The sequence below is a fragment of the Pinus tabuliformis genome, chromosome 1_2 (genome assembly GCF_031772625.1).
Source record: "Pinus tabuliformis cultivar Carrire ecotype Pingquan chromosome 1_2, CPIR1, whole genome shotgun sequence".
NCBI classification, from domain to species: domain Eukaryota; kingdom Viridiplantae; phylum Streptophyta; class Pinopsida; order Pinales; family Pinaceae; genus Pinus; species Pinus tabuliformis.
The window spans coordinates 67,508,618-67,535,324 of record NC_142298.1 but is presented as its reverse complement, the minus strand read 5'-3'; positions in this window follow the sequence as shown (position 1 = coordinate 67,535,324).

The window sequence follows — 26,707 nt, the reverse complement described above, 5'->3', positions numbered from 1 at the left end:
TGATATATGGTTCAGGGTGGCGGTCATGAAAGAATGGAGCGAAAATGTATTATAGTGGGTGAGACACAGGTGAATTCTCTGAGCGACTTCTCTTGAACATATCAACGACACTGACATGATGGATTGGTAGCATTAACCCCAAATGTGGATGGTGTGATGGAACCATGGTGATGTGACCAGTGAATGGAACAACCCAACCCGACTTGGATGCGGAGTGAAAGTGTCATGTTCAAGAGCGACTTGCTACCAACAAAGTTTCTTCAAGTTTTCTTCCCAATTTTTCCCCAGTCATTGCTGACCAGTACCTCTTTATTTTTGTCAACCTTGAGGAGGATAATGTTAGGACTCAGAATTGACCAATTTTGACCTTATATTTTTGCCATAATATTATCCTTTTTCAATCATAGGTTGAAAGCTTTGATTATATGATGACTTAATCACCCCAAGGTACGAAGTAACTCTCCGCATATCTATATGTTTAATTGTTCATTGCATATTCATGAATATCTTTATATTTATCTTTGGAAAAGCTAATTAAGTTGCCAAGTAATCGCTGGACTGTCTAAAGTCTGCAGGAATTATAATTCATAGTTACTGTAACACCAGAAACAGCAACTACGCAGTTGCTACAACACCGGAAGCAACAACTACGCAGTTGCTACAGCCAGCAACGGCAACCATCTAAAGCAGGGGAATGCTATTTTTGCAACAACTGGAAATAACAAACGGCAACTATCTGGAGATCGCCAGAATTCCACGTTGACGCGGCATGATCAACAACTGTCCAAAAAGGGAAAAACACAGTTACAGTTGCTAAAGTATCAGGAACAGCACAGGTTTACTAAATCAGCAACCATGGGGAAACGGCGAAGGATAATACGAGGATCCCAAGAGGACGGTCAAAGTTCGGTTACCAGCTGTGTAACAGAAACAAACTCAAGAAAGAATACACTGTCACACTGTTATAACAACATCCTGTAACTCTTATTTTTGGTTAACTGAATGAACTGTGATAATCTATTGTAATAGATGTCTCCTCTATAAAGAGGAGACATCTACATTAGAGAAGGGGGGGAGAAAAATAGTTTTGTAAGGGGAATTTTGAAAAGACAACAGCAAAGTCTGAACTTTTATTGTACTGAATCTTTTGGCAGATGAATAGAAGATTGTTCTGAGTACTTAATCTAGCAATTGCGTTCTGGGGAATCTTGTGAGAGGGACCGGGCCCACCTTCCTCACAAGATTCACCCATTTACTTTTCTGTCAAGTGTGTAAGTGTGTTTGGTGATTTCTTTATGCTGATACTCTGTTTTGGATTCTGTAGCATTACCTCTGATAATTTCCTTTTTGCTGGCACTCTGTTTTGTTAATCGTTTGAAGCTGTACTTCACCGGTGAATTAGAATTTCAGTGTGTATTAGCAATCTGGTTATAGGGGCAGGTGCTGAACGTCCTTGCTTGGAGGATAGGGTCCTGATCCTCTGATAACAGAGCATCCACCACTCTTCTTTTCAGATTTGTTATCTTAAATTAATTGCTTTCATTTTATCTTTACAGTACACTGTTATGACATAACGTGAGAATTACGTATACTACAGCTTTTTAATGCTTTTAGAGTTAAGTACATACAGTACGCGGTAGCCTTTGAAATAAAAGACTTTCCTAGGTTGACAATTTAATGTGGTACTTGATTGTTAATCAATAAACAATTCAACTAGCCAACAGATAACATATGCTTTTTCTATAATTTTCCCTTCGGGCAAACCCATCGCTATGTTTTAACGAGCCTAGCGATAGTGAAACTCGTTCTTGTCTGTTATGGACAAGTTTGTCGCTATTAGGTTTTAATGAGTTTAACGACAAAGATAACTCGGTCCTTTTCAATTTTAGAGAGTCTGAAAAGGAACGTAAAGGAAACTCCAAAAATCCTTTTTTGTCATCTAATCCCTTAAGTCCGAAAAAGTATAAAATAATACGAAAGGGATGAATTTTCGGTAATTTTAATGATCCGAACAAGACAAGCGCTCGATATTTTTGTGTAATAATCCCTCAGGTCCAAAAAGATTAAAATCTAAAGGAGGGATAACACTTCCGGTCACTTTAACAAGCTGGAGCGACCAATGACTCGACAATCTTTTCATATTTTATGAGTCAGTTGAAAAGGGCTTAAAGGAGACTCGTTTTTTGAGGAACGAGTGATAGATTCGGGTAGCAGCTAATTCCAGGTAAGGTTTGGAATTTTCCAATCACGGCAGTGTCACAAGGATGGCTAACAAGATCACTCTTCGCAGCTGTTCCTCAAAAGGGGTAAACAATCAAGTGGAGGTGAATGATCGGCCAATACAAAGTGGAGGTGATGATGAGAACACGACCAAGGCTTCAAAGGCTGAAGTAATACATTCACGATGGTTATTTACTGGAAATTGGTTCATTTTTTAATGAGCTTAAACGCTAGGGGAAACACTTGCTCATTGCTTATGTTTATTTTTTAACGAGCTTGAATTTCGCGTTAAAACTGCTCGATATAATGGTCATTTCTTGACTTTACCATTAATGACTTTGTTCCTTCAAAGGTTGCACTGCATGCTCAATTGCTTCATCAAACTAGTTAGAAATGAACAATACATGTTTGGAAAATGAGTTAAGACACTAATATTTTACTTGAATTACGTAAAAATTAATTTAAAAGTGCTTTTACCCCTCATTTTACCATTTCATTTGAACTTTGGCTTGTTGGAGCTTTGGAGGTGCTTTCCCCCTTGATTTTCACCAGCTGATTCCGAGAAATTCTGCGGACCATTTTTGGCGCTGTCTGGACCAGGTAGGAGCTAAACCTGAGCTCTTTTATTTCATCCTTTCTATTTTGCATTCTAAGCCTAATTTTTGGTTTTTTTGAGCCCCTGGGGTTTGAAAAACTCACTCTGGCTCCATCGCACCCTTTCTATATCGAAAGGTGCATTGCATGTTGGCCTACTCACTGGACAGTTGGCATGCAACACACCTAGAACACTGCTGGGGGTGCGATGGGCACAAGGAGGGAAATTTGTGCACAGTTTTCAATGGAATTTTTTTGCCTGTTTCTCACCAAATCAGGATCTAACTCTTCTCTTATTTGTTTTCAGAGATTTATTGGAGTAAAATGCCTATTACATGGTGAGAACATGAGCATGAAGAAGAGGACATGCTTGCTTTACATGATCCGGTTACAGTAAAAGCATTGTGGAACTGTGGCCTGCTGAAGTTTTTCCGCATCTCTAGCATGAGGCAACAAATCAACTTGCTGCAGTATTTTCTTGATGCTTGGGACCCTACCAGCCAGGTGTTCCAGATTAGGGGCAAATCCATCCCCTTGACTGTCGTGGACATCTATTTTTTGACTGGCTTATCGAGGCGGGGTGCCCCTATCTCTTTATCAGGTTCGGCCCGTGGAGGCGAATCTGTGAGAGATTACGTTCGCAGGTATTGTAGAGAGGGATCTCAGCCGAGTAAAGACGGCAAGATCATCATCCGAGATGTCACTGATAGGTCTTTGAGGACCATTCTGTTCACCTTTGGTAGGATGGCTGGTGGTGCGGCTCTTCATGTGGCCAACCGGTCTTATATGCAGTATGCCTTAGAATGTCTCGAACCGAAGGTGTTCAACTGGTGTGATGCAGTACTCTTTGTGATGAAAGAACAATTGACCAAGGTGAAAAACGGAAGATTGAAGAACTTTGGATATCGTTCTATTTTGACCGCCTTCGCCTTGAAAAAGATCCTGCTGATGCAGCCGCAGTATATTTCACTTGGTTTACCTCCACCGACTGAACCACAGATGCAGAGATGGGTCAACCATATGTCCAGACATGCTGGTCAGTCTCAGATTTCCTTTTCTGATACCTTCTTCGGGTGGTTTGATCGTCAAGAGATGGTTTTTTCCGAGTATCCATATGCTGGTATGGACTTCCGGGGTGACCCGGATTTGGTACTGCCGGCTGGCGAGCAGTGGGGTGCCATTGGTAAATTCTTTGACCATTTTTCTGTTTATCGTTTCTCTTTATAATGTCCTTGTGCTTTATTCTATCAAGACTAATCAGAACTCATGTGCTCATGCAGATATTGGTCCCGTCCGGCCAGTAGTACGCCTGAGAGTGCCAGCCGCCGCTCCAGCAGGAGAGGTTGTGGGAAGGGCTATCCTTCGCGACCTTGATGTGGCCGAGACTCTTTCAGCATTACAGGATCAGGTCGAGGGCCTCACTCTTGGTATTCCAGATGTGAGGACTGACGAGCTGCCTCTGAGGTTGCAGCGACATACCACTGGCGTGCCAAGTCGATGGACTAGGCTTTTACGCATGATTGCACAGGCGGTGACTTGTTATCACCAACATCATTAGACTAGGGTGCCCCCTAGCGTTTTGAGTTTTGGGTCATTTGACCAATTTTGTCTTGGTTACAGAACATTATGTGTAAACCATAAACAGTTATATATATATATATTTTTGATTTTCGGAGTTTTATTTTGGTTAAGTTACATAATCCGAATGCAAATATTGATGAAATGCTTCTTTTTATAAATGTTGCAAATGTCTATCTAACACATAATTTGCCAATGAGTCAGTTAATGTGTTTAAGCTTCTGGAAATATGCTGATATTGAATAAAATCAAATTGCCTTTCCAAAATTTTGACCCTTAGGAACATGCGTTAGATAGTCGGATTTCGGACGGAGTAGATACCAGTGAGTTGTAGTATGACGAGCTGTGAGTCTAGCCTGACGACAAGTCGGCGTATGCCATGTGTGATGGCATCAGAGAGAAGTTCTATCAACGCGCTATATTTAGCGATGATATTCGTTAATCGACCAATACATACCCCTCTGAAACTTACTAACTCGCCGCTTGGATAAAAAATGGCCCGGGCCGCAGAAAATAGGTTCCACGAACTACGACTTGCTCCATCGGCATATCCAACAAAAGATTCCAATAGGTTTGACATCTGCGACAAATGTAAAAAGTGGATTTACTTGACCAAAACGATTACCCTTAGTGAAAACAAAAATGTAACAAAAGCATATAGGTTACCATACTGATTATGCATAGTAACGCTTAAGGTACAACCCGTTACGGGGTTGCGCCAGTGGAATTCCGTCGTAGTCCATTAACTCGTAGGCTCCTTTTGCTAATACACGTTTAACAATATAGGGGCCCATCCATAAAGACTTGAATTTACATGCTCCCAATTTATCGGATTCTTGGTCGTAAAGTAAGACCAGGTCACCTTCTGAGAAGACACGGGGTTTGACATTCTTGTCGAACTGTGCCTTGACTCGCTTCTTATGGGCTTCGTTAGCTAAAGCGACATCACGACGGGTTTCATCCAATTGGATTAGTTCCAAGAAATGAGCCTCCTCTTCTGAAGTTCCGGGGAGAAGGTCGATTGCGAGTTTGAGGGACGAGATTTCACACTGAACTGGTAAGATTGCTTCTAGGCCATACACCAGTTGGAAGGGTGTAAACCCGGTTCCATTCCTTACCGATGTTCGGTATGCCCACAAGGCTGAGTACAAGATTAGGTGCCAACTTCTTTTGTGGACTCCAATCATCCTTTGCAGCATGCGCTTCAGGACTTTGTTGATTGCTTCAACTTGTCCGTTGGCCTGCGGGTAGTATGGAGTAGAGCTGTCGTGAGACAACCCTAATTTAGCAGCTAATTTGGTCATCATGTGATTGCGAAAATGCGATCCATGATCTGTGACTATAGCCTGTGGAACGCCGAATCTAGCGACTACATGATTGAAAAAGAAAAGGGCAGCTGTTTCACCAGTGTTATCTAATGTAGGCATCGCCTCGGCCCATTTGGTAAAATAGTCCACTCCGACTATGATATACCCATGCCCCCCGGTCGAGGTGAGGTTACATGTCATGAAATCGATGCCCCATTTGGTGAATGGCCCAACAACAACTATTGGCTACAGAGGTGCGGGTGGTCTTCTGGTTTTGCTATCGAAAATTTGACAGGCATGGCAACTTCTTACTACGGTTATGCAATATTTGAACATTGTTGGCCAGAAGTATCCTGCTCGTAAAATTTTTTGCACCGTAGCGTAACTGGATTGATGCCCCCCACACGCGCCTGAATGGCAATCATTCAGGACTTTTTTGGCTTCCTCATGGGTGAGGCACCTCCTCAGAACTGTATCGACACCACGACGGTAAAGCGTGTCACCGACGATCATGTAGTCTTTTGATTGGTATCGAATACGTTTTTGTTCGGAGCGGGAGGTGTTAGGCCTATATTTTTGGGTTTGGAGATAGATGATTATATCTCCATACCACGGATTGCTTGAAGATATCAGAAACAAAGATTCATCCACGATTGTTTCTTCGGATGTTTCATCGTTGGACGACGATGGGAGATCGCATAATAATTCTGCGAAAACCAGGGCTTTCTTTGACTTGGATTTTACAAATTCCAGATCAAACTCTTGTAGAATTGCTATCCATTTTGAATATTTGCCCCCCAGCAACTGTCGCGACAATATATAAGTCATGGGGTTGCAATCTGACAGAATGGTAGTTTTTCGAAAGAGGACATAGTGTTGAAATCTCTGTATCGCTTGAACAGCTGCGAGCGCCAACTTTTCAACATAGGAATATTTGCTCTCTGTATCATTTAAGTTTCTACTTAAATAATATATAGGATGTTCAATTCCGTTGTCTTCTTGAACTAAAACCATTGCGATGGTTGTATCCGCTGCAGCCAGATACAGGTTAAAGTCTTTTTGATAATCAGGAGCATACATTAATGATGCTTTCATTAGTGATTATTTTAAGGCATCAAAGGAGGCTTTCACGACCTGATCCCAGACGAAGGGCACTTCCTTTTTCAATAGACGTGTATAACCTTTAGCAATTTCGGCGTAATTTGGAATGAACCTCCTCAGAAAGTTTGCTTTCCCTTGGAGTTTCTGAATGTGAAGCAAAAGGTGGAGGAAAATTTATGATTGCTTGAACCTTACATGGGTTGAGACGAATCCCGTCCTTTGAGACTACAAAGCCAAGTAAACGACTAGAACTGAAACAGAACACACATTTGTGTGGATTGAGTCGTATCTTGTAGTGTTGGCAACGTAGAAATATCGCTCTCAAATGCTGCGGATGATCGGTCTGCTTTTAAGAATGAGCCGAAAGGTCGTTGAGATATGGTTGAACGATGCTTTTGATGTCATGGAAGGCATAATTCATGGCCCTCTGAAATGTTGCCCCTGTGTTCTTTAAACCAAAGGGTAATTTGCGATATGCGAATGTGCCCCACGAACAAATAAATGCAGTCTTTGACTGGTCCTGTGGGCGGATATTTATTTGATTATACTCGAAGAATCCATCCATGAATGGAAAGATTTCGCATCCGGCGCATTCATCAATTATTTGGTCAATAAAAGGTGTAGGGTAGTTGTCTTTTGGACAAGCTTGATTTACATCCCTATAATCGACGCACACTCTAATCGTTCCTTGTTTTTTCATAACAAGAACAATGTTTGATACCCAATCAGTTAGAGGAACCGGGTAAATGAAACCAGCATGGAGAAGTTTTTCAACTTCTGCCTTGATGGCAGCGGCTTTCTTGGGGTGCACCTGTCGTAGCTGTTGTCGTACTGGTTTGACATCTGGATACATATTTATTTCGTGTTCAACTATACTCGAGTCAATGCCTGGCATTTCATCATATGACCAAGCAAAGACATCTCTGAATTCGCGAAAAAGAGTGTTATATATTTCCAGTTCTGAAGGAGAACAACATTTGCCAACATAAATATTCTCTACAACATCTGTTTTGGTTGAGATATTTATGGCGATAGTCTCTTCAATGTTGGACAAGTTCCACTCGGAATCCACCATGTTTACAGTATTTGATAGGAAATCAAAAACTGACGGATGATGAAGGTCATCAGGAGTATCTTCTTTACAATTCGAAAGATGGGAACGATGGTGGTAATCTTCCCATGGCGCCCCTTCAATTACCATTGATTGAACAATTCCTTCGTCGGTGTAATGCACTTGCGACCAAGGATCTGAAGGGGTGCCATATTCCTTAGACCTATCTATCCAAACGCTTGATGAGCGTTGATTCCGGTCTGCCTCCCATGCTAAAAACATTGATTGCTACAATATTTCTATTGGGCTTGGAGGCAATACCTGCGTATGATCCATGCTTATATCATTTTCTGAGATCTTTTGAATCGAAGATATCATATTGCAGGTTCCTACTGACGCTACTTCTGCCAAATTGATTGGAGGTGGAAGGGCAAAAGTCCCCATTAATATAGGGTCTTTTAGTAGGCCTACTCCGATATTTTGAAGCGTATGGGGGCTTCCATGGATCATCGGAATGCTTCCCGTAACTTGGGAACTATTCGGAAGAAATGTTTGTTGGTCGACGATCGTAATTCCTCCTTGAAAAGGAAATGCAATCTTCCTAAAGTAGGTTGACACAACTGCAGCCATAGCATATATCCATGGTCTTCCCAGTAGGATGTTGTAATCGAGGTTTCCATTGATTACTTCGACATCTATTTCTACTATTTTCCCTCCTAGCTCAACTTGCAAGTTACTTAGAATACCATATGGGGTATACGTTCATCCGTCAAATGCTTTTAATGTTGTCGAAGATCGCGACAAGGTTGGAGATCCTAAAGTTTTCCAGCAACTCATCGACATAATACATGTAGATGCTCCCTCATCAATAATTGTTCGATGAACAGTTTTGTTGAGGGCTTTCACTTGAATGAGGAAAGCTAGTTGAGCTGGTAACTGAGGATCGTATCCTTTATGATTAAAGGACACAAGATTAGAATCCTTTGGGTCTATCCCACCGATAGCTGATAATAAAGCCTGCTTTTGGGATGGGCAATTTTGCAATACCTCAAGTGTCGACATAGCGGATGGCGATTGGGCCAGATCTTCCACTATATTATAATGCTGTGCTGCTCTGGCACGAGGATTAAATGTCAACTTGTGTATTACTCCCTTTGGCGGTTTTATTGTTAGCTCAGGCATGATGGGCGGTGCAACTTCTATGGAAGTCATTGTCGAACTACTAGGTTGATCTTTATCCTTGTTGTTTGACAGCTGTGGATTCCCATAATCTTTGTTCCTTGTCGATATCAAAGCATCATTTTGTTGTTTCGAAACTGACAACATCAGTACTTGGGACGGGGAAGCATTTTCACTAGCAACCAGATTTGTCCTTGGATTTGGAAATGGATTAGTCAATACTGCCGAGGTCTTTGAATTCTTGATGAATCTTTTAAGCTCAGCCTTATGTGGACAATCTCTTGCCCAATGATCCTCATCACATATTACGCATGGATTTTTTGGTTTCCTATCTCCAGGAGGGTTTGCAGAAGATTTTTCAAGTGATGATTCCTCCTGTTTCTTCTTCTTCCCTTTGTTTTTCTTCTTGCCTCCCGGTTGCTTGGTTTCTTTGCCTTTATCTGTCGAGACAGAATTTACTTCCGAGGCAAGAAGTTCTTCTTTTGCATTTTGACTAGAAATCTTACAGGCCTTTTTATATGTAGCCTTTGTCGATTTCGTGTCTGTCGTACCAATCACGCCATTGTCGGCATGAGAGTCATTGTTCGATTCAGGAGGAGGGGGGATGGAAAATTCCGGTCTGGGAGCGTCAGGGATTTTATCGTAGAGCGTGCCAGACTGAGTATAAATCAAGTCTAAATATTGTGCACGAGCAATAACTTGCTCTTTAGTGACGACTCCTCCTTTTGCCACATCTTCTGTAATGGAAGGTAATAAAGACTTAATAAACCATTCAGCTAAAAGCTGATCAAGAACATACGTTTTTACCATTCTACGACGACGTCGCCACTCATGAATATGATCGGATATGTGAGTGGCCGTTGTTTGCTTGAAGTTGGTAAGAAGTTCTGTTCCGTTTCGTACCTTATCGGTAACTGAAAATGGGTTAAAAAGGTTGTGGCTAGGGAACTAAAGTTGTCAAATGAAGCTCTGGGTAACTCGATATACCATTTTGCTGCCGGACCAGTTAACGTCCTCTGGAAAAGGTGAAGTCTAATCGAATCATCGTTTAGGGTGTTTGACGAACACCACAGATGAAATGTCATCACATGATTCGATGGGTCTTCACCTGGATTTCCATTGAATTTAGGAATATTTGACAGAAGTTTATGTAGAATCATTGGCCACCAAGGGGCGTAAGCAATTGGATCATTTGTTAACCTATTTATATCTGGTAACTCCAAAGTTTCCACGAAGGGTAACTGTTGATTCAGGTTTGGCGAAGCATACCCAGGATACGACGGAATTGCCTGAGCAGTTGGTCTTTGCATACCAACGTAATGCATTTGATGCTGGTAACTTTGGTAAGGTTGATGGACATAACCATTGTAGAACGATTGATTTTGACCGTTTTGAATATACGGCTGCCCACTATTTGCAAAGATTTGTTGCTCAGATCCTTGGTATACTTGTTGGAATTGCGGTTGTTGGTATTGCACCAGCCATGGTTGTGAAGCCATGTGCTGTTGCCCAATACTGACTGTTTGACCAAGATGAGGGGTAATTGTACCCGTCTGTGCCTGTGTCATCCCACCAGTTGGCGATTGTGGTTGAGTCGTAGGGACAAGAGGCTGTTGCATTACCACCTGAGAAACCTGAGGTTGGCATACAACAGGCAATGCTTGTACTTGTGACACTGTCACAATAGCTGGCGTAGTCGGTATATTTGACATAGGTAAGCATTGTTGCATCGAATATACAACTCTTGGTTGTTGAGGTAGTATTGGTACCCAACCGCTAGATGTAATTCCAGCATAACCTGAATTTTGTTGTGAACTCTCGTATGGTTGTCCTCCCGGAGGAGACAATGAAAGGGTATACTGCCCCCCCATACGACGGTAATCCGGTACTTAAAGGAATTGTTTGCCCTTGAGGACCGGACTGCCCAAATTGACACTCTAAAGGATAAATTTGCTGAGATTCAACATAAGAGTTCCCGGATACTATTCCAGATGAACAAACAGGAACGGACCATACTGTCGAAATAGCCCCTGAGTGGGCCCCGTATAGCGATTGAGAGCTAGTTGGGACAGATGGTATGCCGACAAACATTGTTGGAGTGACAGCAGGGAGTTCTGCCGTCGCTGTGTCAGATGACACAGTCCTTGATGTCGACAGTTGTTCAGACATTTCTAGTCTATCCAAAAGATTGCCTAGCGATTCTACAGGAGCTTCTGATGGCGGTAGACTAATTTCTGACGAAGAAGGATATAGAGTGATCCCGACTCCAAATCGCGATGGAGTACTCGATGGAGGATCCTCCATAATCTCTTCTATAGCAATTAGACCAGGTGGAAGAGGTAGACCGTCAGGTCCGTAAAATATTTCTGGTGCCGAAGAAGGTATAGAATCTGCAGCGACAGATGTTTGGGGATTAACACCTCCCGAATCAGCTGTAGATGGAGCTGGCTCAGTAACATAGGTGTTTACCTTCACACTAGGATCAATTCTACTATCCTTTGGTGGCTGTTGAACTTCTTCTGTAAAGGCAGGGATACCAGAAATGTTTGGAGTAACCGGAGTCTACGATGGTGTTGGAACACTTGTTCTAACTTTACTAGGGGATTTGGAACCGGTTAAACGAGTTCGCTTTGTCCATAACAGTTTCGACTCTGGAGACAAAGATGGTTGACTTGTAAGCCTCCGCGAACGACGGGGTTTTAATTGACTTTCTTCCACGGTTTCGGATTACTCGATCAACTAAAAATCAAAGGGGAAGTATGTTTCCAAATTAGATGAATTTTAGATGCTTTGACACAGCTTGTTTTTTCAATTTTTAAGAGTCAAGAAAAAACAAAAGATGACTCTAGTCACCTTCGATTTTTAATGAGCCTGAAGTGACAAATGCTCAGATGGACCTTTTCCGTTAAGGAGTCTGAAAAGGAATGAAAGGGACTGCTCTGGAAATCTAGACAGAGGGATTACCAAACCAATCGCAAAACTGCAGAATACTTTTTACGGTATGGCAGTCAATCTTCCCGAATGCTATGTTCAGTGCATTGCGATCGATAGGGCGACAGACATGGCTTCCTATGGATAAAGGATAAAGCCCATTGTGGTCTCCCAAAATATACTCGACGGTATGTGGGAGCACAAGTCCGTACTGGCACTTATCATCTCAAAGTGGAGGAATCACCCAACCAACAGTGAAAACAACAGTTACCAGGCTTTACGATGCCGGAATACGTCTCTAGCCTAGACTTCTAGATGTTGTGTGTTAGGTTCCAAAGCGTTTTTAGATTCATTAAATTTATTTTATAGTTGATCTTGCTTAAGAAATTTTCCTTTCAGGTTCACCGCGTGATGTAGATGTACAATTCCTAAAATGCAATCTAAGATGATAAACAGTCGTTTAATCTTCTTTTTGCAATGAAAATCCTAGCTACTAAGGAAAGAGAGATGGCATTATTTCAACAAAGAGCATAGAGCACACACTATGTGCACTGTCCTAAATCAAACCAACAAACAGTATAAATGCAAATGCACATGCATGTATTTGTTTTCAGCCTTCTTAATGTGTGAATGATAAAAAGAAAGCTAAGCGCAAATCTGAATTATTTTCCAAAGCGACAATTACTAACAAGTTTCTTTTGAAAACAAAATGAGGAAAATGACAACACTTTGCGATTTGGAATTGAAAACTTGCTTTCGACACTAGGAAAAACTACTAATTCAGATCAAATACAAGAGTAACAGTGTAATCGACTATCAAGAACAATCAGATTCTCTTCTATGACTGAAAACAACACTTGCGACACTTTCAAATCAAGAAATGACAGTACAATTACGCTACTTCTTTGTAAAGGAGAACTGAAAATGACTCAAAAATACATAAAAAACATTTACAGTTATTTGCACAATGGAGGCGGAATAACAGCAAGGAAAGGGGTTTCAAACAGAGGTGTACTGACTACAGGTAGCAAAACTCCTGAATAGAGCTGAAAAGAGTGAACACAGAAACCAAAATTTAGGAACAAGGCCTTGTCTGATCAGCGCACCTGTAACACAGTGAAACTGAAATGCAACGAACCTGCTACACTCGGGAAGTGCGCTGCATTTGAAGTTCACAGAACAGACAGTGCGCTAGACCAGGGACGAGACTTTGATTGGATTCTGGGTCACAGTTTGCAGTTCAGTTCAGGGATTTAGGCGTAGCAAGTGGTAATCAGTAAATCAATCACAGGGGTAGATCTAAGGAGGTTACTAGAGCCACCACGAGGGCAATTAGAAAGTTTGTAAATCAATCGTTTAATTCATAACAAAACCCAGAGATTGACTGAAGCAACGTTGATCTACTTTGCACTTGCATAGCAAATGCAGTTCGAAGGCTAGTTGGCTTGACTTCAGGCTCCATCTGTAAGTTTATAAAGTAAACAAATGTAGATGAACAAACAGTCTACTCGTTCCCCAGTGGAGTCGCCATTTTGTTATCGGGAATAGTGTCTATGCAGAGCTGCTAATCCCACTAAGGCTGGTAGCTACCTTAGAAACAAACACACTAAAAACTACTTTCGTTTTCCTTTATGAAAAATAGATAAGAGAAGAATAAGGAGACCAACCTCTGTCTTGCGCTTGGTTCCTTGCTCGATTCCTCTCTCTTTTGATAGGTCTTTGCCACTCGCTTCCTTGTCTACCCAGCTTCAAAGAGTACCTGTAGAATCAAAGCAACATAACACTATCCAAGAACATAGATCTATTATCATAAACAATATAGGATCAGATGTACATTGACCATACAAATGCATAAATAATCAATCATACAAGAATATGGAGGAAAACTTGAATAACTTTATTGATAATCAAGAAAGAGCAAAGAGAATTACAACCGATTGTTCTGACCCAACATCATCCTCTCAACAAGTAAGCCCTTATTCACCTCATGAAAAGCTTAGATCACACAACACTATGATCTTGCACCAAGAAACCAACAACACTTCCATACAAGATACAAAATTCCAGCCCCTGGATCTCTGGGATGAGGGATCCATATATAGATGTCTGCAAGGGAGGTGAGTCAGCTTGAGATTTGATTAGTTTCCTCCCTCTAATAGTTCTTGATTCCACTTGGAGATTGATGATCTCTTACTCATCCCTGGTCAAATTCAGAGAGGCAAGTGTCACAGGAGAAGTTTCTGGAAGATTCCATGCTTCTCCACCTTGCGGATTGACCCTGCCATTTGTCCCTTCTTGCCCATCGCACCCCATAGAAGGGTTTTTTGACATGCAACGCACCTACTGTGTGTAATTAGGTGGGATGCAACACACTTTGCCTATGGAGTAGGTGAAATGGTCCAGTTTTGACCAGTTCTGAGTAGTTTTTCATGGAGAACTTCTGGGAGATGCTGTAATTAGTTCACCTTGTTCTTCTAGGGGTTGGAACAACACCTTTAGGGACTTAGGAGCCCTTGGTTTATGGACATTTATGCTTGGGGTTGCAGTGCCCAAAAATGTCTATAACAGGGACTTGGCTTCACCAGAAGCAAAGCAGATCACTGTGTGTATTTTAAATTAATTGGTGACCATGTTATTTATCTGGTCTTGTATGTGGATGATATGTTGCTGGTTAGAAATGACAAAGAAATTATCCAGGATTTGAAGACCCAATTGTCCTCCAAATTCGACATGAAAGATCTTGGTGCTGCAAACTATATTTTGGGCATGGAAATTAAAAGAGATCGGGCAAAGAGGAAGCTCTGGTTAAACCAGAGGAAGTATGTCGAGACAATACTACAGAGGTTTAATATGCAGGATAGTAAACCGGTGAAGGTTCCTATTCCTGTAGGTGTGAGGTTATCTGCTGAACAGTGTCCCAAGACACAAGAAGAGGAAGAGGACATGTCCCGTGTTCCATATGCGAGTGCAGTCGATAGCCTGATGTATGCAATGGTCTGTACTAGACCCGACATTGCACATGCAGTGGGAGTATTGAGCAGGTTTATGTCAAACCCAGGGAAGGAGCACTGGACAGCAGTGAAGCGGGTTTTCAGGTATTTGCGTGGCACTAGTGATTATGGTTTGTGCTACCAAGGAAGACCAAGATTGGACAAAGTGTTGGATATTCATGGCTTTGGCGATGCAGACTGAGCTGGAGATCTGGATCAGAGAAGATCTACAAGTGGATATGTGTTTAACCTATTTGGAGGTGCAGTCAGTTGGATGAGTAAGAAACAATTTGTAGTGGCACTATCAACTACAGAGGTAGAATACATGGTAGCCACTCATGCAAGCAAGGAAGCAATTTGGTTGCAGAGATTGTGTTCAAGTATGGGGTTAGTACAGGGAGCTATAAGAATAGACTGTGACAGCCAAAGTGTAATTTTCTTGGCAAAGAATCCTGCTTATCATTCAAAGACAAAGCACATTGATGTTCAGTATCACTTTGTGAGGGATATGATAGAAGACAAAAAGGTGTTACTGGTAAAGGTGGACACTTTGAAGAATAATGTAGATGCATTGACAAAATCTGTGAGCTTTGAGAAGTTCTCTTGGTGTAGAGAAACAATGGGCATTTCAGGGCTGGAAAAATGACTAAGCTCTCCTGTGGAAAGAAAACAACAAGTGGGATATTGTTGGGTTGTGTTATATTCTTTCCACGACTAACCCACGTAGTGAACCAGGGGGTTAGATGGGGGGCGGAGCCCCCCCTTCGTTGCGCCGATTGCGCAACGGGGGTGGTAGCCCCCCTTGTCCGGGGGGTTTGAGGGGGGCGGGTAGCCCCCCTCTACGGGGTCTGAGGCAGCGCCCTAGGAATTTTTTTTTTGGACCCTATATTAGGTTGGGCGAACCTACCTATGGTTTTCGGTCCATGGTTTTGGACGCGATGGTTTTCGGTCCATGGTATTGGATGCTTCGGCATGTATAAATATGTATTGTAACATTGAAAGGAATATAATGAAAAATCAAGCTAGTAGTCCCGGTTTTGGGATCCAAGGGAAAATCTCTGTGTATATGTGTTTTATGTGTTATGCTCTCGCATTGTTTATTTTTCTGTGATTTAGAATTCGTATGCAGGTAATTTATGTACGGGGTTAAAACCTATACTGCATTTGCTATGCAAGTGCAAAGTAGATCAATGCTGCTTCAGTCTATCTCTGGGTTTTGTTTATGAACTGAACAATCAATTTGTAAACATCCCGATTGCCCTAGTGGTGGCTCTAGTAACCTCATTAGATCAGCCCCTGTGATTTCTATTTACTGAGCATCATTAGCTCGGCCTAAATCCATGAACTAAGTTGCAAACTGTGACCAAGAACCAAGTTGAAGTCTCGTCCCTGGACCATCGCACTTTCTCCTCTTGGGAATATGGATGCATCGCACCTCCCGTGTGTAGTAGGTGCACTGCATCGCACTTTCCCTGTGTTGCAGGTGCGCTGCATCGCACTTTCCCTGTGTTGTAGGTGCGCTGATCAGATAAGACCTCTTCTGCTCTCAGATTTTGGTTTTTGTGTTCACTCTCTTCAGCTTTATTCAGGAGTTTTTCTATCTGTGATCAGTATACCACTGTGGAAAGTCCCTTCCTTTGCATGGTTCCACCTCCATAGTACAAAGAATTGTGAATTTTTTTATGTATTGTGTGCCATTTACAGTTCTCTTCTACAAAAAGTAGCATAATCGAACCGTTGTCTTTTGAATTGGAAGTGTTGCAAGTGTCATTTTCAATCAAAGAAAAGAATCCTATTGTTCTTGATGGTCGATTATACAGTTACTCTTGTATTTGATTTGAATTAGTAGTTTTTCAAGTATCGAAAACAATTTTCAATTCAAAGTCGCAAAGTGTCGTCATTATCTTCCTTTCGTTTTCGAAGAGAAATTTGTTATTACTGTCACTTTGAAAAGATAATTCAGATTTGTACTTAGCATTCTTCTTGTCATTCACACATTAAGAAAGCTGAAAACAAATACATGCATGTGCTTTTGCATTTAGACTTCTTGTTGGTTTGATTTAGGACAGTGCATCTAGTGTGTGGTCTCTGCTCTATGTTGAAAGAATATCATCTCTCTTTCTTTAATAGCTAGGATTTTCATTGCAAAAAGAAGATTAAACGATTGTTTATCATCTTAGATTGCATTTTAGGAATTGTATATCTACATCACGCGGTGAACCTGAAAGGAAAATTTCTTAAGAAAGATCAACTGTAAAATAAATTCAATGAACATAAAAATGCTTTGGAACCTAACACACAACATTTAGAAGTCTAGGCTAGAGACATATTCTGGCGTCGTAAAGCCTGGTAACTATCGCTTTCATTGTTGGTTGGGTGATTCCTCCTCTTTGAGATGACAAGTGCCAGTACGGACTTGTGCTCCCACGTACCATCGAGTATATATTGGGAGACCACAATAGGCTATATCCTTTATCCTTAGGAAGCCGTGTCTACCGCCCTATCGATTGCAATGCACTGAACATAGCATTCGGGAAGATTGACTGCCGTACCATAAAAAGTATTCTGCAGTTTTGCGATTGGTTTGGTAATCCCTCTGTCTAGATTTCCAGAATAGTCTCTTTCGCTCCTTTTCAGACTCCTTAAAGGAAAAGGTCCATTTGAGCACTTTTCACTTCAGGCTCATTAAAAATTGAAGGTGATTAGAGTCATCTTTTGTTTTTTCTCGACTCTTAAAAATTGAAAAAGCAAGTTGTGTCAAAGCGTCTAAAATTTATTTTAATCGGAATAATATCACTATTCTCGCATTGGTCTTAGGTTGAGAAAAATGGAGTCCACCAACCAAGGGTTTCCCCTTGGAGGAAATCCTAGTCCTTTCTCCTCTTAGGGAGATGTTGGTGCACCTCATATGGCCACATTGTCGCTTCTAGGATTGACGATTGGCTTGCCGATATGGCTCTTCTCGACCTCCGTCATTCAGAACACCTTGATTCCTGAACAATCAAGTCAGCAACTAGATGATACTAGAGTTACCCCCCAACCTTCTACTTCGTATGTTTCTCCCTCTCCTCCTTCCTCTTCGCTTGATGAAGTTGGTAAAGCAAAAAATCAAGTAACTAAGAAGGAGAAGAAGGGGAAAGAGAAGAAGGAAAAGAAGAAGAAGGAGCCAAAGGCAAAAAGGGGTAACCGGGCATCGTCTAGCGAAAATCCACACACTGCACCGTCCAAGCCTAAATCTCCATGTGTCATCTTCAAAGGAGACCACTATCATCAAGATTGTCCTTGCATCCCTCGGATCTTAAGGGACTAGTCTCCTCGTTTGCACAATCCGGTGTCATCAACCTCTGAAGATCATGTTGAAAGTACACCGTCAACTAGTGAAAGCGAAGTATTTGGACAGAAAAGGAAATGTAAATTTCCTTGTAAACTGTGTGAAGGCGATCACGTCGTCCACTGTTGTCCCTTCCTAGAAGAAGCTAAAAGAGTCTTGGATGACTGTCCTGCTTCACTGCTACGGCTTCCTCCTAGATACAAGAAACTCTTGCCGAGTCCATCACTAGTTGAGAATCCGATTGACACGCCATTGTGGTCGGTCGAAGCATCTATCATTGATGATAAACCCGCTGAATCCATACTAGACGAAATTCAAAAGGTTGAGGCGGCAGTCGACCCGGTCTAGTCTTCGGAAGGTCCATCCTCAGATGATACAATCACAGAGGAGAATGAGAACGACATCGTTCAAATTCTTTTCGTAAACACAGACTCCGATGAACATGGGGGCAATCTACCCGTTCCTTTACCACAGGAAGGAATTTTGTCAGAGTCATATCTGGCCGTCTATTCGGTCCCACCTCCAAGCAACCTAGTCGTTTCCTTCGATTGGAATCTACTAGGAAGACCCCGTTTACCGGCTAATGTACCGTTTCGAATCATTATACAAGCTTACAAAATGGTCATGGTCAGTACCATCATAGATGAAGGGGCTTTTGTGAGTATCCTTTCCTCAACTGCTTGGAAAGCGCTTGGTTCGCCATCGCTTCTGCCTGAGATGAGAAATATGACAGGCTTCGACAAAGGAACCAGTGGACCGTTAGGGATCCTCCCCAATGTTCCTATAACGTTGAGAAGGAAAACTGTTTATATGAACGTAATGGTAGTCCAAGGACCTCTAGACTATAATCTACTCCTTGGGCATGACTATATTTATTGCATGGGAGCCATTGTCTCCTCACTCTTTCGAGTAATTTGTTTTCTGCGTGAAGGCTGAGTGGTCCAACTCATAGACCAACTTTCGTTCCCTGACTCACACATAGCTAATAGTCAAATGCCATCCATAAATGGTCTTTTCATGCAAGGAATGTCTCATCAATCTCCAGTTCGTCCACTTGAAGAACGCGAGTAATTCGTGGGGTCGTGACTGAAACCCAGGGGGCATGCACCCTGGTCTGCTCCGATAGGAAAACTCTAGGTATAGAGTAGGTTTCAGCGAAGGATATATGACTAGTCTGACACTCGTTTGTATGGGAAAATGGGATTAGACCGGATAAGATACCTCTGTTAGAAGGTATGCCTTTCCTGATAGAACAAATGTTTTGTTTGCAAATTGAGGGGTAACCTCGAAATTCTACTTCACTACACCTAGGGGCATGCAAACCTTCTTGCGTGCAAGTGAAGAGCAACCATTTATTTTCTTAGTTTGTAGGTTCTCAAACCCTTTAAACTCGTAGGATTGGTCGTTCCTAACTTACATAAAGGAAGGATATGGAGCAAAGCTTCGAAAGGTGCAAGCTCCATAAAAACGGAATCTATCGATGAGACATCCTTATTATACGACTGACACGAGCAGTTTTTATGTGAAGTTCAAGTTTGTTAAAAATTAAACCTAAGCAATGAGCAAATGTTTCCTCCCAGAGTTTAAGCTCATTAAAAAATGAACCAATTTCTGGTAAATAACCATTGTGAATGCATTATCATTAGCTTTTGAGCCTTGGTCGTGTTCTCATCATCACCTCCACTCTGTTTTAGCCAATCATACGCCTCCATTTGATTGTTTACCCCTTTTGAGGAACATCTGCGAAGAGTGATTCTGTTAGCCATCCTTGTGACACTGCCGTGATTGGAAATTCCAAACCTTACCTGGAATCAGCTGCTACCTGAAATTATCACTTGTTCCTCAAAAAACGAGTCTCCTTTAAGCTCTTTTCGTCTGACTCGTAAAATATGAAAAGATTGCCGAGCAGTTGGCCTCTCTAGCTCGTTAAAGCTACTGGGAGTGCTATCCCTCCTCTAGATTTTAATCTTTTTAGACCTGAGGGATTATTACACAAAAAGATCAAGAGCTTGTTTTGTTCGGCTTGTTAAAATTATCGAAAATTCATCCCTTTCGTATTATTTTATACTTTTTCGGACTTAAGGGATCATATGACGAAAAAGGATTATTGGAGTTTCCTTTACGTCCCTTTCAGACTCTCTAAAATTGAAAAGGACTGAGTTATCCTTGTCATTAAACTCGTTAAAACCAATAGCGACAAACTTGTCCATATAGACAAGAACGAGTTTCACTGTCACTAGGCTCGTTAAAAAATAGCGACGGGTTTGCCCGAAGGGCAAATTATAGAACAAGCATATGTTATCCTCCTCAAGCTTGATAAAAATAAATAGGTATTGGTCAGCAATGATTGGGGAAAATTGGGAAGAAAACTTGAAGAAACTTTATTGGTAGAAAAGTCGCTCTTGAACATGACACTTTCACTCCATGTCTGAGTCGGGTTGGGTTATTCCGTTCACCGGTCATATTACCATTGGTCCATCGTACCATCCATATTTTGGGTTAACGCTACCAATCCATTTCAAGTGTCGCCGATATGTTCAAGAGAAGTCGATCAGAGAATTCACCAACCCATCTTGTGTCTCATCCACTGCAATACCTTTACGCTTCATTCTTTCATGATCGCCACCCTGAACCCTGTATCATCAGATCGTTTTCACCTCCAAAAGTCATTTGCTCCATTCTATGTCATAGATGTGGGATTCATTAAGGCCCTCCTACGATGGGTCACTTCTTGTCGACATCAGCTCATTATCCAAGAAGTCAACCTAGGAACAACCCTTTTAGTACTTTGAAGCTTACATGCCTCAATGGCAAGTTTCTCACTTTCGACGATAGGTTTACATCAATGGCCTTCGACCGAGAGATTTTGCATGATGTTCGAAGCCAAGTCCCATTTTCACACCACGCGAATTGTACTGCCATACCTTGAGGTTCATCATCATTATCGGTGATTCCTCTCGCGCCTGTTAACATCTTACATCATTGGTTGGTAATCAGGCGATGCCTTTCCATGTTCAACTACAAAACATTTTTCATATGGATTGACTTGTACTTCGGGCGAAGATTGGACGAGTTTGAAGACCCCGGATCTAGTTTCATCCATCCGGGCTGTGATATATTCAGGAGAATAAAGACATCAAATGTACATCATTATTGCACAGATGATCCTCCGAATAAAAGGATGATGCTCTATCAGAATCATCAGTCTGCCACACAGACGGTTGTCTATCATATGTACATGAAAATGAATTTATAAAGCTGAGCATGGGAATGCCCACCTCAACTAGATCATGAAAATATTATGAAGATAATGTATTGTATTCTATCTTATTACAGGTCACCTTCCAGTTCAAAAAACCTCGGATCCTCATGATAAAGCATTTCACTCGACATCAAAAGATTAACGACCTCATGCTTTTGGGGGAAACTATTATAGACATTTTTGGGCACTGCAACCCCAATCATATATGTCCATAAACCAAGGGGTTCTGAGTCCTTAAAAGTGTTGTTTCATGCCCTAAAGAAACAAGGTCAGCTGATTACGTCATCTCCCAAAAGTTCTCCACAGGAAACTGCTTAGAACTAGTCAAAACAGGACCATACAGGTTGCTCAGTGCCAAGGGTGCGATGCATCTCACCTGCCCAGTGCAAAAAGTGTGATGCATACTGAAAATCCCTTCTATAGGGTGTGATGGGCAAGAATGGACAAATGGCAGAGACAGTTTGCAAGGTGGATGATCATGGAATCTTCCAGAAACTTCTCCTATGACACTTGCATCTCTGAATTCGCCCAGGGATGAGTAAGAGATCACCAATCTCCAAGTGGAATCAAGAACTATCAGAGAGAAGACACTAATCAAAATCCTAGAAGCTGACTCACCTCCCTGCAATCATCTATATATGGATCCCTCATCCCAGAGATCTAGAGGCTGGAATTTTGTATCTCGTAAGGAAGTGTTGTTGGTTTCTTGGTGGAACACCATAGTGTTGGGTGATCTAAGCTTTTAATGAGGTGAAGAAGGGCTTTCATGCTGGGAGGATGATGTTGGGTCAGATCAATGGGTTGTAATCCTCTCTTCTAATCTTTATATCAATAAAGCTATTCAAGTTTTCCTCCACATTCTTGTATGTCTGATAGTATATGCATTTGTGTGGTCAATATATATCTGGTCCTATATTATTTATGATCGTAGATCTCTGCACTTTGAAGGTATTATGCTGCTTTGACTTTACAGGTACTCTTTGAAGCAGGGTGGTCAAGGGAGAGGTGGCAAAGACCTGTCGGTGAGGAGAAGGAACAAGCAAAGAACCAAGCGCAAGACCGAGGTTGGTAGTCTTTGATCTTCTCTTATCTATTTCTCATAAAGGAAAACGCAAGTAACTTTAATTTGTTTGTTTCTAAGATAGCTACCCATATTAGTGGGACTAGCAGCTCTGCATAGACACTAGATTTCCCGATAACAAGTCCTCACATATGTTTTGAATCTTTGCATATCCATCATGACTAGCTACAAAGTTTCTCTTCTGGATTTTATGTCTTATGGAAATGACTTTGAAATCTTGGAAGAGCTCTTGTATAACTTGTCACATAAAACATATGATGGTGGAGGCCATGTAGCCTTGCTTAGGCATGTGGTCGACATTGTAGGATCATGCAAAAGACATGGAATCTTCGAAGAATACATGAATTGCGCGTTGTTCGTCTACATGCTTTGAGGGCACCCATTGCACTGGTGTGCCATGCTGCCCGAAAAATATATTCATTCTCTTGCTCATCTGGTTGCAGAGATAGACCATGCTTTCAATCACTTTAACTGTAAAGCACTTGATAAAGAAATTCTGGAATTACAAAAAGCACCCGATGAATCCATTGAACAGTTTCACACACGCTTTTGTAATCTTGCATACTGATTTCTTGAAGATGAAATTGATTGGGAATTTATTGATGGAAGATTTGAGTATCTTCTTTACATATCCAAAAATCCGCAATTCTTGAAATCATTCGGATCCTGCTCAACACACTTCAGTGATGGAGCTGCGCAATCATAGGCAGGCATAGTTGTTGTCACAAGTGACTATCCACCCTCACCTCATAAAACAACCCCACCACGACAAAGTGATGTGGGAGATTACGCACACATATAAACTTTGATATTAAAAGCATCAATACACAAACATGCATCTAAGCTACTCATAAAATAATGGTACTAAATCAACATGTAAGCAATCACGATATTGACACCATCGAGTAGACAACACAACAACATGTCTATATTATTAAGTAGGAAAGAATGATTACAACCATATGGTGAATCAAGCTTCCCATAATCCTCCATCTCCTTTCCTCTCTCTCTTCTTAACCTCTTAGTATTAAAGAAACTATCTCACACAAAGCTTCATAAATTAGTTGACAATCCTTCGACCTGTTTCACAATTCCCAAGCCTATAATACATAGCTGATGAGAGGCTTATCCTTGCCAACTCTCTCATGAGTTCCCTTTGGCAAATGATAGGATGTTTCCTTGATTTATTGCTCTCTTCCCTAATGTTAGACTCCGTTAGGATTGGAAATATCCTTAGATAGGTCAAAGTTAGATGTTTCGTGCTTTTGAGGCTGACATTTAAGAAAAAAGTGGAATACTAGTGAGTCCACCCACTCATTTGACCTTTGGAATCTAACAAAAATTGGGTAACGCTATCTATTAGGCAAAACAATGAGTTACCCTAGGGACTAACACCCATGGCTCATGCATGGGGAGCATTCTAACTCTTCCTACTAATTCCTGGGGAGCGTTACCTTGGAAAATAGGCTTGTGAACTTGGTCATGTCTTTAGCCAAACTATATTTCTCCTCTAAGATGATTAGGAGGTCATTTTTCTATATAAAATATGCCCTCTAAAGTGTGAGGTCAAAGATGAAGATGATGGTTAGAATACTTCAAAATTTGTTGCGAAAAAGAGAGAGAGGATCAGAGCTTCGGTACTACAGGAATCCTGATACAACCACATATGTTAAAAATATAAAATCATGTCATGAGTCAAGCATTCCCATTCTTTGTAGCTATTTTAGAGTGATTTATCCAAAAAAGAGATATGATGATCATGTCCATTGATAAGCACAATGTGGAACTGTGTCATAATTTGATCATCTTGATGAGTTGTCTCTGAAAAAAATATAGGCATCTTAGAGAGGAAACAAGGGTGAGTGATGTAAGCCTCTACCCAAGGTCTTGGTTGCCTCTTTATATAAAAAAAAACATTTCAACACATGTGAATGAAGGATTTGAGGTCGAACATGTGCAAAATCATCTAATTACTAGTCAACAATGAAAATTGTTAATAGAAGAGAGGATAGCCACCGATAATGATGATGGTCTCCAAGATGCACAATACAATCTAACGAGTGTGACTAATGATGTTGTCTTTGAACACTCGTAGAATCATTCAAGTGGGAGCCAATAATGAAAACCCCAAATTAAACACAAGGTAACCTGCCACTGGTGACTGCAAGTTCCAGGGTACTGATATGTTTCTCGATTTTCTTCCTAGATAGAGTGTTGAAGTCGATAGGAAGAGACCTTTCAAAAGGTAGGAAATAATTTGTCCTACATCATTCGACATGAAATAAGACAAGAATGATTATTTCTGAAGATAAATTTTGAGAAATGGGTCAAATAGACAGAGGGCATGATGGAAGTAGATGAGCGACGGTTGATATATGAAGCACAGGATAAAGAAATCCCTTGAACAATAGAAGGCATGACACAAAGGTTTACTAGAAAACTTTAGACTCATGAACAACAAAGAGTGTTCGGGTACAGGGATGCAGGTACATTAGAGTATATAGGCTAAACTCATAGGATGGTAAGGTTCCTTTGAGAGGCTGAGAAAAATGAGGTTTTGCTAAGGGAGTTCCATGTTCAAGGGAATGACTACTGCCAAAAAATATTTCCAAATATAGACATAGAGCCATTGTGTTGTCCAATTTTTCCCCATATGATTAAGTTTGACGAGTCCAAACGGGTAAAATCATTGGTGTTTTCATATTTAGAGAGTGAAAATATCATAAAGAGAAACTCCAATGGGGTCCCTTTTTCATAGTTGGTAACTGGGTGCGACAAAGGTTTAATAGTATACCCGACAAAGATCCTTTTCTATAAGTTATTCTATTGAGTCCGGATAAAGTGATAAACCTATGCCCAATAGACGTTTTCCTCATTTTTTTATGATTACGAGGGGAGGGAGTAAACTCAATATTCTTCGTTAAATTTTAATGAGTCACGCGAAGACAAACTCAATAGATCTTCATCAAATTTTAACGAGTCAAAAGAAGAAATTTCGATATATATTTTTCAGTTTAATGAGCAAGGAAAAAGAGATAAAAGAACTTCTCATTCCTTCATCGTATATTTAACCAGCCCAAAGAAGGGAAAAACTTGGGGATTTTACATTTTAAGAGCGAGAAAAAGTCCCAAAAATAAAGTACTCATATTGTCTTCGTAGGAGTTTTATGATCCTGAAGAGAGTAACTCGTAGGTTTTTTAGTTTAAAGAATGAGAAAAGATCCCATAAAAGAAAGCACTCATATTGAGTCAAACATGGTCGATTCTGCAATTCAACACTAAAATCCTCATTAGAGCATAAGTAATATTGACAACATAGGAAAATGGTGTATGGTAAAGGATATAGGAATGAAAAAATTTGATTTGAATGACTAGCTTAGGTGAGTCAAACCTCCAGAGTGACTATAAGAAGGGTTGAAAGTCTTCATTTTCACCATTTCTATTTTGTGACAGTGTTCTAGAGTGAAAAAAGAGCATATCTTCCCCAAATGATTGCAAGCAATCCAGGCAACCATTCGACGCACCATATGTTCCAAGTAGATGGTCTAACACTCATATTGCATTCTATTACCATTTTCAAATTTTTTGGGGTGAAATTTTAGTTTATGAGTAAGCCCTAATTAGCCTACTACACCTAATGCAGCCTCCCAATGAAGGGGTAGTGTTAAACGCCCTTTACGTTTTGCAGGGGTGCGTTAGCATGCCCTGTGGGCATTGAGGAGCAGCGTTAGTCTACCTAAGAGAAAGTTAAGACTCCCAATCTTGATTTCCTAGGGTTTTCAGCAGCAAAATGACTGATTTAAGGGTGTTTTGATGTAGATTTTGAACCATCAACATGATTCTTTGGAGGGAAATAGCTCACGATAGTGAAGAAATACAAATTATTAATGATATGGAATGTTTACTTGCTTTATGTAGAAGTGGTTTGATGAATTATGCCAGACTTGACCTGATGAAGGGTCGGGAAGAAATCCTCGGCTAGGTTACCTAATGATGGCATGAACAACAAGGTGTGTTCAGGATCAGGGATCATGAGCTTGTGATCGAAAGAGATGATATTTACTTTCTTACAGGTTTATCGT